Source organism: Citrus sinensis, chromosome 5, assembly GCF_022201045.2.
Source record: "Citrus sinensis cultivar Valencia sweet orange chromosome 5, DVS_A1.0, whole genome shotgun sequence".
NCBI classification, from domain to species: Eukaryota; Viridiplantae; Streptophyta; class Magnoliopsida; order Sapindales; family Rutaceae; genus Citrus; species Citrus sinensis.
The window spans coordinates 7985987-7997051 of NC_068560.1; the positions used below are offsets into that span (position 1 = coordinate 7985987).

The 11065-nt window shown below is 36.3% G+C and overlaps 1 non-coding gene across 1 annotated transcript; it reads right to left on the reverse strand.

Moving 5' to 3' along the window:
* Positions 1–10114: 10114 nt before the first annotated feature.
* Positions 10115–10218, reverse strand: LOC127902851 (small nucleolar RNA R71). Its single transcript, XR_008055488.1, has one exon. It is a non-coding gene; the product is annotated as a small nucleolar RNA R71 (small nucleolar RNA).
* Between the last annotated feature and the right edge of the window lie 847 nt (positions 10219–11065).

The window sequence follows — 11065 nt, forward strand, 5'->3', positions numbered from 1 at the left end:
TTTGGTTCAGCTCAATTCAATTCTTGAGGAAAGAAACAAATTAGTAAAAAATACAAAGGAAAACTGATCGAAGAAAACAAATTGATTAAATGGAATTGAATTAAAAATAAACCGAAACAAACTGAAATCTAATTTAGAACAATTCTTAATCGATTCATATTTTCCCGAATCACATAGGGCCATCCCTAATTAAATTTGTTAGGTCATTGCAAAAAAAATATTTAAGTAAGCTTCTAGGTTATTATAAGAATTGGATTGGCCACTTTCTTCTTGGCATCCATGTCCTAAAAGAACTATGAATAATCCACTCCCGTATGACTAGACTCCATACATCCCCGATCACATTGACAATCGTATTGTATTTCATTATGCCTATATTTTCAAAGAAGACAAATACTTTCTTTTATAACTTATTCAAGTAAAGCTTTCATTACTGAAGTTTTTATAAGTAGAGTTTTTATTAAAATAAAAATTTAGTTGTTTAGTTGTCAATGAGAGTTTTTATTAAAACTTATAAAATAAGTTTAATAGATAAGTTTTTTAAAGTTATGTTATAAAGTATGAGAGTCTTGTCTTTTTGACAAGTTTTGGTTGTCTTGTCTCTCTGATAAGTTAGTTTATCTCTTATTTGGTTTTGCTATTCATTTCTCAATCATTGCCCTTGCTTTTTACGCTTCACTATGGCCGGTTCAAGTAGTCGTGGAGTAGTTGACTTGCCTGGCTGTGCACCTTTGCATCTTGAGGAAGAGGAGGAAAGTGGTCTTGAGGTGTCTGGAGAGAAGGAGGAAGATAATAGGGTGATTAAAATTGACTCTCGCTACTTGCTTGTAGGACGATTCCTAACTAATAAGGTGATCAACTTTACTGCTATGAAGAATATTATAGCAGCCTTATAAAGGCCGGGCAAGGGTGTTTGTATCAAGGACTTATCTCCTAATATGTTCTTGTTTCAATTCTTTCACGAGATTGATATTAGGAGGGTTCTCGATTTTGGACCATGGACATTTGATCAGCACATTCTCCTTGTTCACAGATTAGGAGCTGATGAGCAACCCTAAAATGTTCCTTTGTTCCATACTACCTTTTGGATCCAAGTATATAATTTGCCAATTGGTTTCCAATCTGAACGAATCTTGCATAGTATTGGCCGTTATATTGGTTCTTTACTAGAGTTGGATGAGAATAATCTCAAAGGTGTTTGGCGGAATTATATGTGGCTGCAGGTGTCTATTGATGTAAGGAAGTCTCTCAAGCGACGAATGCAGTTGAAACAAACAAGAGGTGAATGGTTTTGGGTGGACTTCAAGTATGAATGCCTCAATGTGTTTTGTTTCATTTGTGGTCTCCTAGGCCATACTGAGTGCAACTGTCTTTCTTTGTATGATAGCGAAGATGGTAATGTTACTAGACCCTATGGGCTATGGATGAAAGCGCCGACTAGGCGAGGTGTGATGAATTCCAGCAAGCGTTGGTTGAGGACAACACCACCAGAGATGAAGTAAGGTAATCTTGGTAACTACTTAAAATCTAGGTTTGCTACGGTAGTGGATGGGAATGAGGCCACAAATTCATGAAGGATGGGAGCAAATCTCGTGGGAATGAGCCAATGGATGGGATTGTGCCTATTAATTCGAAACTTTCCAATTCTCCTACAGCTTGTAGTCAACTGGGCCTTAATGGCCAAGATTCTATGGAGTTTGCTAGTGGCACGACTATATTAAAGGAAAATTAAATTAATTATAATTCTCAATTAATTATCTCTGATGCTAAGCAAAGGAGGTCGCATAATGGGCCGCATCTGATAGTGGGCCTTGAAGAGGTGGATAATATTACTATGATGGAGAGTTCAGATGTTCCAAAAAACGAACCAGCGGTGAGACTTGTAAACCAGGCCCACCGAGACCAATGAGTTGCTTAAGCTGGAACTATCGTGGATTAGGCCACCCATGAACAGTTCAAGTTCTTGTAGACTTGGCCAAGTATAAAAATCCTGCATTTATTTTTTTGATGGAAACTTCATTTCATAGAGATAAATTAGAAAAGCTTAAAGTTAAATTGGGTTATGGTGGAAAAGGTTGGGCGGACTGGTGGGCTAGCATTATTTTGGAAACCCAATTATAAGGTTCAATTACTTAAATTTCGGAAGAATTTTATTGATGTGGCTGTTGGAAATGCAGAGGGGGAGGAACGGCGCATTACGAGCTTCTATCACTTTCTAGAGTCAGTTCGTCGTCGTGATTCATGGAACTTACTGCGTTCTCTTGCTTTCTGTTCCTCTTTGCCATGGATTTTCCTTGGTGATTTTAATGATCTCCTTCACCCAAGAGAGAAGCGTGGGAAGCATGTACACCCAAATTGGAAATTGCATGGATTCATGACACTGTTTCGGATTCAGGTCTTTTCGATTTGGGCATGGTTGGTTATCAATTTACACGGGAGCGCTCAACGGGTATTGAGAATTGGGTTGAGGAGCGGTTGGATCGTGCCCTAGCTTCTAATTCCTGGATTCACCTTTTCCCGTGAGCGAAGGTTATCAGTTTGGAAGCCTCTTATTCTGATCATCTCTCAATCTTTCTTGATCATGCTCCGGTGGTGAGAACTCCAAGGGTTAAGAAGTTCCGTTTTGAAAATATTTGGCTCCGTGAATTTGATTGTATAGAGGTTGTGAAGGAAAGTTGGGCTTCATTTGTTGGTGTCTCAATCCCGAATAAATTTGCTTCTTGTGGTTCTGATCTACTTTGATGGGGCAGCTAGGGGCGGGCAAAATACCCTACCCAACCCGACCCGACCTGAAAAAGTTCGAGTTCGGGTCGGTTCGGGTTGTCATTAAAACTCGATCGAATGAGAAATTACCAACCCGATCGGATGAGAAATTGCCAACCCGACCCGATCGAATACCCAATCGAGTCACCTAAAAAAAACTCACAAAACCTAAAGTCTAAGCACATTACACATGCACACACATGGCAAACACTCACAACTCACAAACACCGAAACACACAAACAACACACAGAATAGACTTATCACACTCACGCACACTGACAGCCACATAACTCTCTTCAATCTGTTGTCGAAACCAACACCTGACATGCCATCTTCAATCTGCTGCCGAAATTGACACCCAACATGCCATCTGCTGATGTGATCTACTGCAGTGCTGCTCTAATCCCACATTCTGCTGTCGCGATTTGCTGCCGTGATCTGCTGCCGCCATCTGCTGTCGTGGCCACTGATCGGCTGCTCCAAGGCTGAAGCCTCCAACCCGACACGACCCAACCCGACCCGAGCTTTCTCCCTTTGTGGCTTTGTGACCCGAACCCGATTTTGAAGCTTTGAAGTTTCATAACTTTCAATCTTTCATGGTATTTATTATATAGTTATATATGCTTAATTATTGGTTATTTATTATGTAATTGGTTATTATTTGATTGTTGTAACTATGTATTTTTAAATGTTAGTAATAAAATCAAGAAAATTTATGTATTTATGATTTGTTATGAATAAATTTTTATTAATTGTTAATAAATAACAAAAATTTACAATTATTAATAATTGAAATAATGTTAATTGATAATTGTTAATAACAGTTAATAATTGATTTTTTATGAATAAAAAATTAGGACATTAGGTAGATTAAATATTAAAATTAAGTATTATGTTACTGTTACATATATTTTATAATTATAATGTGTTATATGATTATGTGCACTTGAAGCCTTCAACCTTAAAAAATTAACTAATTCAATTAATATTTTATTGTATGTTAATCATCTGTTAAGTCGTTAAGTACAAGTAATTTGGGCTTGAAATTAAAGGGTTTATAATAAGAATTAAGATATAGATAGACAACTAATATCATATTATTATAGGGAATGGGTAATTGATAGCTGAGGGCAGCGAAGAAAATGCAAGTAATTTGGTTTTGGGTAAAGGATGGAGTCAAGACGCATGTCGAAGGGCAGTAATTGATTATTATGGGTGAGTTGCCGCTCAATTTTGTAGACAACAAAGGATTTAGGCATTTCTGCAGTGTAGCTATCCTGCAGTTCGTTATGTCATTTCGAAGAACTATTGGTAGAGATATTATGGAGTTATTTTTGGAGGAAAAGGCAATGTAAAAGAGTTTGATTTGCAACAATAAGTAGCAGGTGTCTCTTACAACTGATTTATGGACTTCTGTTCAAAATATGATTTACATGGTGATTACAACTCATTTTTATTGATAGTGATTGGTGTTTGAATATGAGGATCATTAGTTTTAGCACAATCGAAGATCATAGAGGGAAGTCAATTGGCAAAAAGATTGTGGCTTGCTTACAGGATTGGGGGATTGAGAGGTTGTTTGCAATAATTGTTGATAATGCCACTACAAATGATATTGTTGTTGGTTATGTCACTATGCAGTTGCTTGCTTGGAGGAATGATGATGCACTTGTATTGGCGAGACAATATATGCATGTGCGTTGTTATGCATATATTTTGAATTTGATTGGTGTTTCAGGGTTAGGTGAGTTGTATGCTAGTGCTGCCACTATTCGGAATGTTGTGAAGTATGTGAGATCCTCCACTACGAGACTGCGGACATTTAAACAATGTGTTGAGCGTGTGAATTGTCCAAAGGGAATTATTGTTTTAGATTGCCCTACCAGGTGGAATTCCATGTATTTGATGTTGATGACTACGCTAAAATTTCAAGCGGCATTTTATAGAATGGCAAAAGTGGATAAACCTTATGAGCCATACTTTGCTGAGAAAGAAAATAATGTTAAAAGGGTAGGCCCGCCTGGACCAGATGACTGAGAGAGTGCTAAACGAATTGTGAAGTTTTTGAAGGTATTTTATGATGCCACATTGTTGTTTTCTGCCTCTTTGAGTGTGACTTCTAATCTTTGTTATGATACTATTAGCTTAATTAAGAGTTTATTGACTACACTATAAGAAAGTACAGATCCTTGAGTGTCCTTTATGGCTTATAGTATGAGAGAAAATTTTGATAAGTATTGGGAGTCCACAGGAAAGATAAACAAAATGTTGATTGTTGCCCTATTCTTGATCCACGAGCGAAAATAGATTTTGCTAAACATATTTTTAGATTATTTTTGCTAATGATAGTTTGATGGTTGAACAAATGACCAAAGCAGTGAAGGACTTGTTGAATGAGTTTTATGATGCATATAGTGCATTCTCCACTAGTTCCACACCATCGATGTATAGTGAGAGTGGTCTTAGTGGCAGCTATGGTGGTACAAGCTCTTCTCAACGTTTTACAACTAAGGCTAATTTGGTTGATGTTGTTGGTGGTAAAGGTGATGACACTTTTTGAGTTGCTCGCCTTTTCCTTAGATATGCCAAGAAGGTTTATGTTCAGAATGAGAGCAGAAGAGTAGCATCTGAGGTGAAAAGGTATTTAAAGGACCCAGTTGAAGATCCCGACAATCTTAAACTTAATGTTTTACTTTGGTGGAAGGTGAATGGTTCGAGGTATCCAATTCTAGAGAAAATTGCAAAGGATGTCCTTGCTATTCCTGCTTCCACAGTGGCATATGAGTCTGCCTTTAGCACTGGGCGTCGTATTATTGATAAGTATAGGAGTTCTTTAACCCCGACTATGGTTGAGGCATTGATATGCACTGAAAATTGGCTGTAATCTAAACTTTTTTTCAATCCTGTCTACAGCCTCCAAGAAGACACTAAGGAGCAAATATTTCATATGGAATTACAAGAAAGTAATGTTTTTAATTTTTTATCATACATTATATACATAATATATTTAAAATGCATTATAACTTTATATAGAACATCTACATGTAGTCATGTACTTGAGTTACTTTCTAATTTTATTTGTGTTTGTGTTTGATGTGTAACCTTATGAATTTAGTTTATTTGCTCAATTTTTTATATGAATTGAGTTTATTCATTTGCAACATGGCTTAAAAAAAATAGTTATTGTACATTTCTTTAATCCTTCTCTAGGCAATCGGTGCTTGAACTTAAAGTTTAAGAATTTGAATTTAGAACTTGTCAAAGTGCTTGCGTGGAGTTGTGGAGGAACTAAGGTGGAGGAACCAATGAAGCTTATCTAGTTTTTATGTTTGAACTTTGTGATTTGTGTTTTCGAACAATTTAATTATGTTTTAACTTTTGTGATTTTCTGAGTTTGTGTTTCAAACTTTCAAAGACTAATATTTCAAAATTGTGCTTTGAATGGAGACTAATAGCCTATTAACTTTGGATTTGTAAGTTTGTATTAATTTTAACTTTTATTAAGTTTGGACTTTGTTAATTGAGCAAATAATAATCCTAGTCCTACCCTCCAAGGCAATAGGCAAATAATTCTATCGTAGCATTTTAACTTTATTCATTTGATTTCATAGCATTTTCTTTTCTTTTTTTGGGTTGAAAATTAGTAAAAAGAACTACAATTAAGAAAAATGTCTTAAAACCACCCTAAAACCTACAAAAATAGGGAAAAAGAGCTCAAAATTGCATTAACCGAAATTGACTCGATTTCAACTGAATTCGGATCGGATCTGGTCAGGTCAACAATTCTGGTTTCATTCGGATTGATTTTTGTCTAACCCGAACAACTCGAAATTGAATCTGGTTGACCCGAATCCGGTTTTGCCCACCCCTAAGGGTAGCCGCCTCACGCTTGATTTTCGAGCTCGTATTTTGGAGTGTAAGAAGAAAATGGCTTTGTTACGGGGTGGCTTCTGCCAGTGTGGATGATTTTATTGAAGCTAGAAAACGTTATAATGAGTTACTGCATAGCCATGAGATTTTTTAGAAGCAGAGGCCAAAATTCATTTGGCTTAAAGAATGTGACATGAACTCAAGGTATTTTCAAGTTATGGCTTTAGCACGGAAAAGAAAAATATGATCGGGAAGCTTCGAAATACTTAAGGGCAGAGTGTACTACTCGAGAAGAAATTAACGAGATAATTAGCGAGTATTTCACTAATATTTTCTCCTCTGAAGGTGGCTCTTGTGTTGAGGTCCTCCAATGTGTGGAGCCAAGGATTAAGGCTGAGCAGAATCATTCTCTTATGGAGCCCTTTAGTCCAGTAGATGTAAGTAACTTTTCAACATGCATCTAGATAAATCACCAGGGCCAGATGGTATGAACCCCATTTGTTTTTCAAAAATTTTGGTCAATAGTTGGTGATGATGTCTCTATTGTATGTTTGGGTTTTATTCGGCAATGTGATTTCCTTGTTGGTTTGAATGAGACCTCTGTTGTCTTGATTCCCAAAAAACCCAATCCTGAATATATAACTGATTTCATACCGATGGCATTGTGTAATGTCCTTTATAAAATTATTGCAAAAAGGCTAGCTAGTCGGCTTAAGTTGGTTTTTGGGTCTATTATTTCGGTCTCTTAGAGTGATTTTATTCCGGGTAGAGCAATTACTGATAATATTATGATTTCGGCTGAGGTTCTGCATTATCTAAAGAGGAAAAGGCAAGGTAAGGAAGGGGCAGCAACTTTTAAAATTGATATGGCTAAAGCATATGATAGAATTGAGTGGAGTTTTTTATCATCTATTATGCTCAAGATGGGGTTTGATTATGGTTTTGTTAATTTAATTATGTTATGTCTGACTACTGTAACCTACAAGATTTCTCGCGATGAAATGGAAATAGGCCCTATTCTGCCTAGCCACGGTCTTCGGCAAGGCGATCCATTATCACCATGCCTCTTTATTATTTGTGTTGAGAGGTTAAGCTCACTTATTAACCATTATGAGAGAGCAGGATTGTTACATGGGTTCAAGATTGCTAGGGGTGCTTCATGCCTTATGTTGAGTGTTAGAAAATGTATGTTTATAAAGGAGAAAATCATCATTTTACATTTCAAGTTTTACTAACAACCCTTACTTTTATGTATTTAAGCTTCTTGCAATTTAATTATGTGTGTTTGATTTTAATTAAGTATTTTCTGTATTTTAGGGGCATCATGGTCATTTCATAATAAACGAGAGATCAGACGGCAAAACGGACATCACTTTTAAACTCAGGACGGTCGAAAACCTTAGGAGGAGCACAAAAGGAAAAATGACACTATTCACATGTACGATACTATTCACGTATACGGTATTGTCTACGTTATTGTTCATGACATTGTTCACATAGACGGATCGATGACGTGACATTGACCGATGATGTGGCATTCACTGATGAGGTGTTACGATCCTGTTGGGCTAAAATTCTTATGTACTGTTGATGGTGACGTGGTACTGTCTACGTTACTGTTCATGACACTGTTCATCCGCGTGGTCAAACCGCGTACTGTTGACTGATGACGTGGCGCAATCCTGAGTGTCCAAACTGTTTTTAATCCGATGGCTATGATTTACTCCATGTATCTATAAAAAGGGGGCCTCTCCCCTCTAATTTGATATCTCTAAATCTATTTTTGGGATCCATTTTCTGTAATTCCTTCTCCATCTTGTATTTTCTACGTATTTTAATAAATTTCCATTTTGCCCCTAGTTCAATTATGAGTGGCTAATTTTCTTTCAAGCTTAGGTTGAAGGTGAAGTCTCAACATGTGTCATGGGCTTTATTTGGTAAATTTATTTTCTCTTCCCCTCAAATTTTTGTGGATGTTTTGACTTATCATCGACAAATAATACTAATCTTGTCTAGTACCGCCTTGGTTTCACCGGCTCCCTAGTACAAGGTTATTATTATTTGGCACGATAAGCCCTTAGCACCATATTGATTAGAGCGTGGTTCATGAGGTGTGGATTCCCCCCTCATGATTTAATTGGTATTAATAACGAATATTTAGCCCATGATGCATGTTGATACGAATCCAGATACCCAAGTACGTAATTTCAATAGATTTCTCTTCAATTTATTCTCGCCATTTTAATTCCAATTTTAGAATTTATTCTCGCCATTTTAATTTAAGTTTTAGCACATTCCAAATCATTTCCACCACAAATCCAACCACCCATTTCCAAAATTAATTCTACACACAATTAAAATCCACCTCCTCATGGGATCGACACTCATCACCATTGATCTATATTACAATAGATTCGTGCACTTGCGAGTTCAATAAAATTTACACAATAAGTTTTTGGCGCCGTTGCCGGGGAGGTAAGTAATTTTAATTCATAGAATTAATTTTTGTGAATAATTCTATTTAATTGTTTTCTTGTATTTTTTTTCTCTGTAAAAAAAAGAGAAAAAAAAAGAAAAAAAAAGTGAATATACATTTAAATGTTAGTATTTCTTTTCTTTTTCTCTTCTTTAAAATTCTGTAATTTAATTTTCAATATATTTTTTCTTTGTAATTTTTGTTTATTTTATAAATTTAATTTTTAGTTAATTTATTTCACGTATTTGTTTTTGTGTATTTTTATAGAAAGGTTGTAATAGCGCAATAAGGTTAGTATCGTAATTTCTCCTTCTTTTTTATTTTTATTTGTTTTGTTCCCATCTTTATTTTTATTTTATTTGTTTTGCATGCATGGTCGTAGGTCATTATTACTTAATCTTGAACCTATAGACCTTGAATAAGGTTGTAATAGCGCAATAAGGTTAGTATCGTAATTTCTCCTTCTTCTTTATTTTTATTTGTTTTGTTCCCATCTTTATTTTTATTTTATTTGTTTTGCATGCATGGTCGTAAGTCATTATTACCTAATCTTGAACCTATAGACCTTGAATTAGAAAAAAACACTTCGCACATACAGGCACATTAAAAATAAATTTGGAATGGATTTACAAGCACCACAAGAGAGGCCATTTAAGGATTATTTCAGTCCTTTAGCTAATTTGAGCACATCATGCATAAGATACCCAAATGTAGCTACTAGGAGTTTTGAACTAAAACTTAGTGTGCTAAATTGTCTCCCAACATTCTATGGCCTAGAAAATGAGGAACTATATAATCATCTGAATGATTTTCATGTCATTTGTCAAACTTTTAAATATGAAAATTTTTCAGACGATGATGTTAAACTCATATTATTCCCATTTTCCTTAAAGGATAGAGCTCGTTCATGGTTAAATACTTTACCTGTTGATAGCATTTCATCATGGGAACAAATGGTAACAAAATTTTTGAATAAATATTTCCCAGTGCATAAAACCAATGCTATTCGCAGAGAAATCTCAGAGTTTACCCAGAGAGATGACGAGCAGTTTTTCGAAACGTGGGAGCGATTCAATGGGCTACTCTTGAAGTGTCCACATCATGGGTATGAGAAATGGCACCAATGCCAATACTTTTTGGAGGGATTATTGCCGAATGTGCAAGAATGGCTAATGGCAACAAGTGGAGGAGAGCTAATGTCAAAAAGTGCATCAGAGATTTGGGAATTCTTCCAGCGACAAGCGGATAATTCCCAACAATGGAGTCGGTCACTTAGGAATACTAGAAGAATTAAGGGAGTAAATGAGGTTCACATTGGCGAATCCAGTTCAGAAATTAAAGAAGTCAAGGAGATGGTTAAAGGTCTTGCTCGACAAATAGCATCGTTATCGACTGCTAAATCAAAAGAACCACATGACCTTGACTCATACTCAGATTAAGCCAATGCCATAGGTGTAATGACAAAGCCATCAAATTATAACTCATACTCCAACACATATAACCCTGGATGGAGAGACCACCCCAATTTTTCATGGTCTCAAGGATTCCAACAGAATGGACCAGCAACTCCAGTTCCACCAATGCAACCAATTCCTCAAGCTCCTCAAACCTCTTAGCCCCCATTTAGACCATACAATCAGAACCAGAACTACACTCAGCCCAGACCATGGGAGGATTCATTCTAGAATCTTAAGAATCTTACTCACTCCACTATTGAGCAACAGAACCGCACCATTTACGAAATGAGTTGAGAGCAGGCTTCAACTCACAAGCTCAATCAGTTTCAAGCCTTGAGAAGATGGTGGGACAACTTGCTTCTTCAGTTCAGACTTTGGCAATGACTGTTGAGAAAGGTAAATTTCTAAGTCAACCAGTACCTAATCCTAAAGGAGTGCATGAAGCAAGTACCAGTTCACCATAACAGCATGGAGAGGTCAAAGCAGTCATGACCTTGC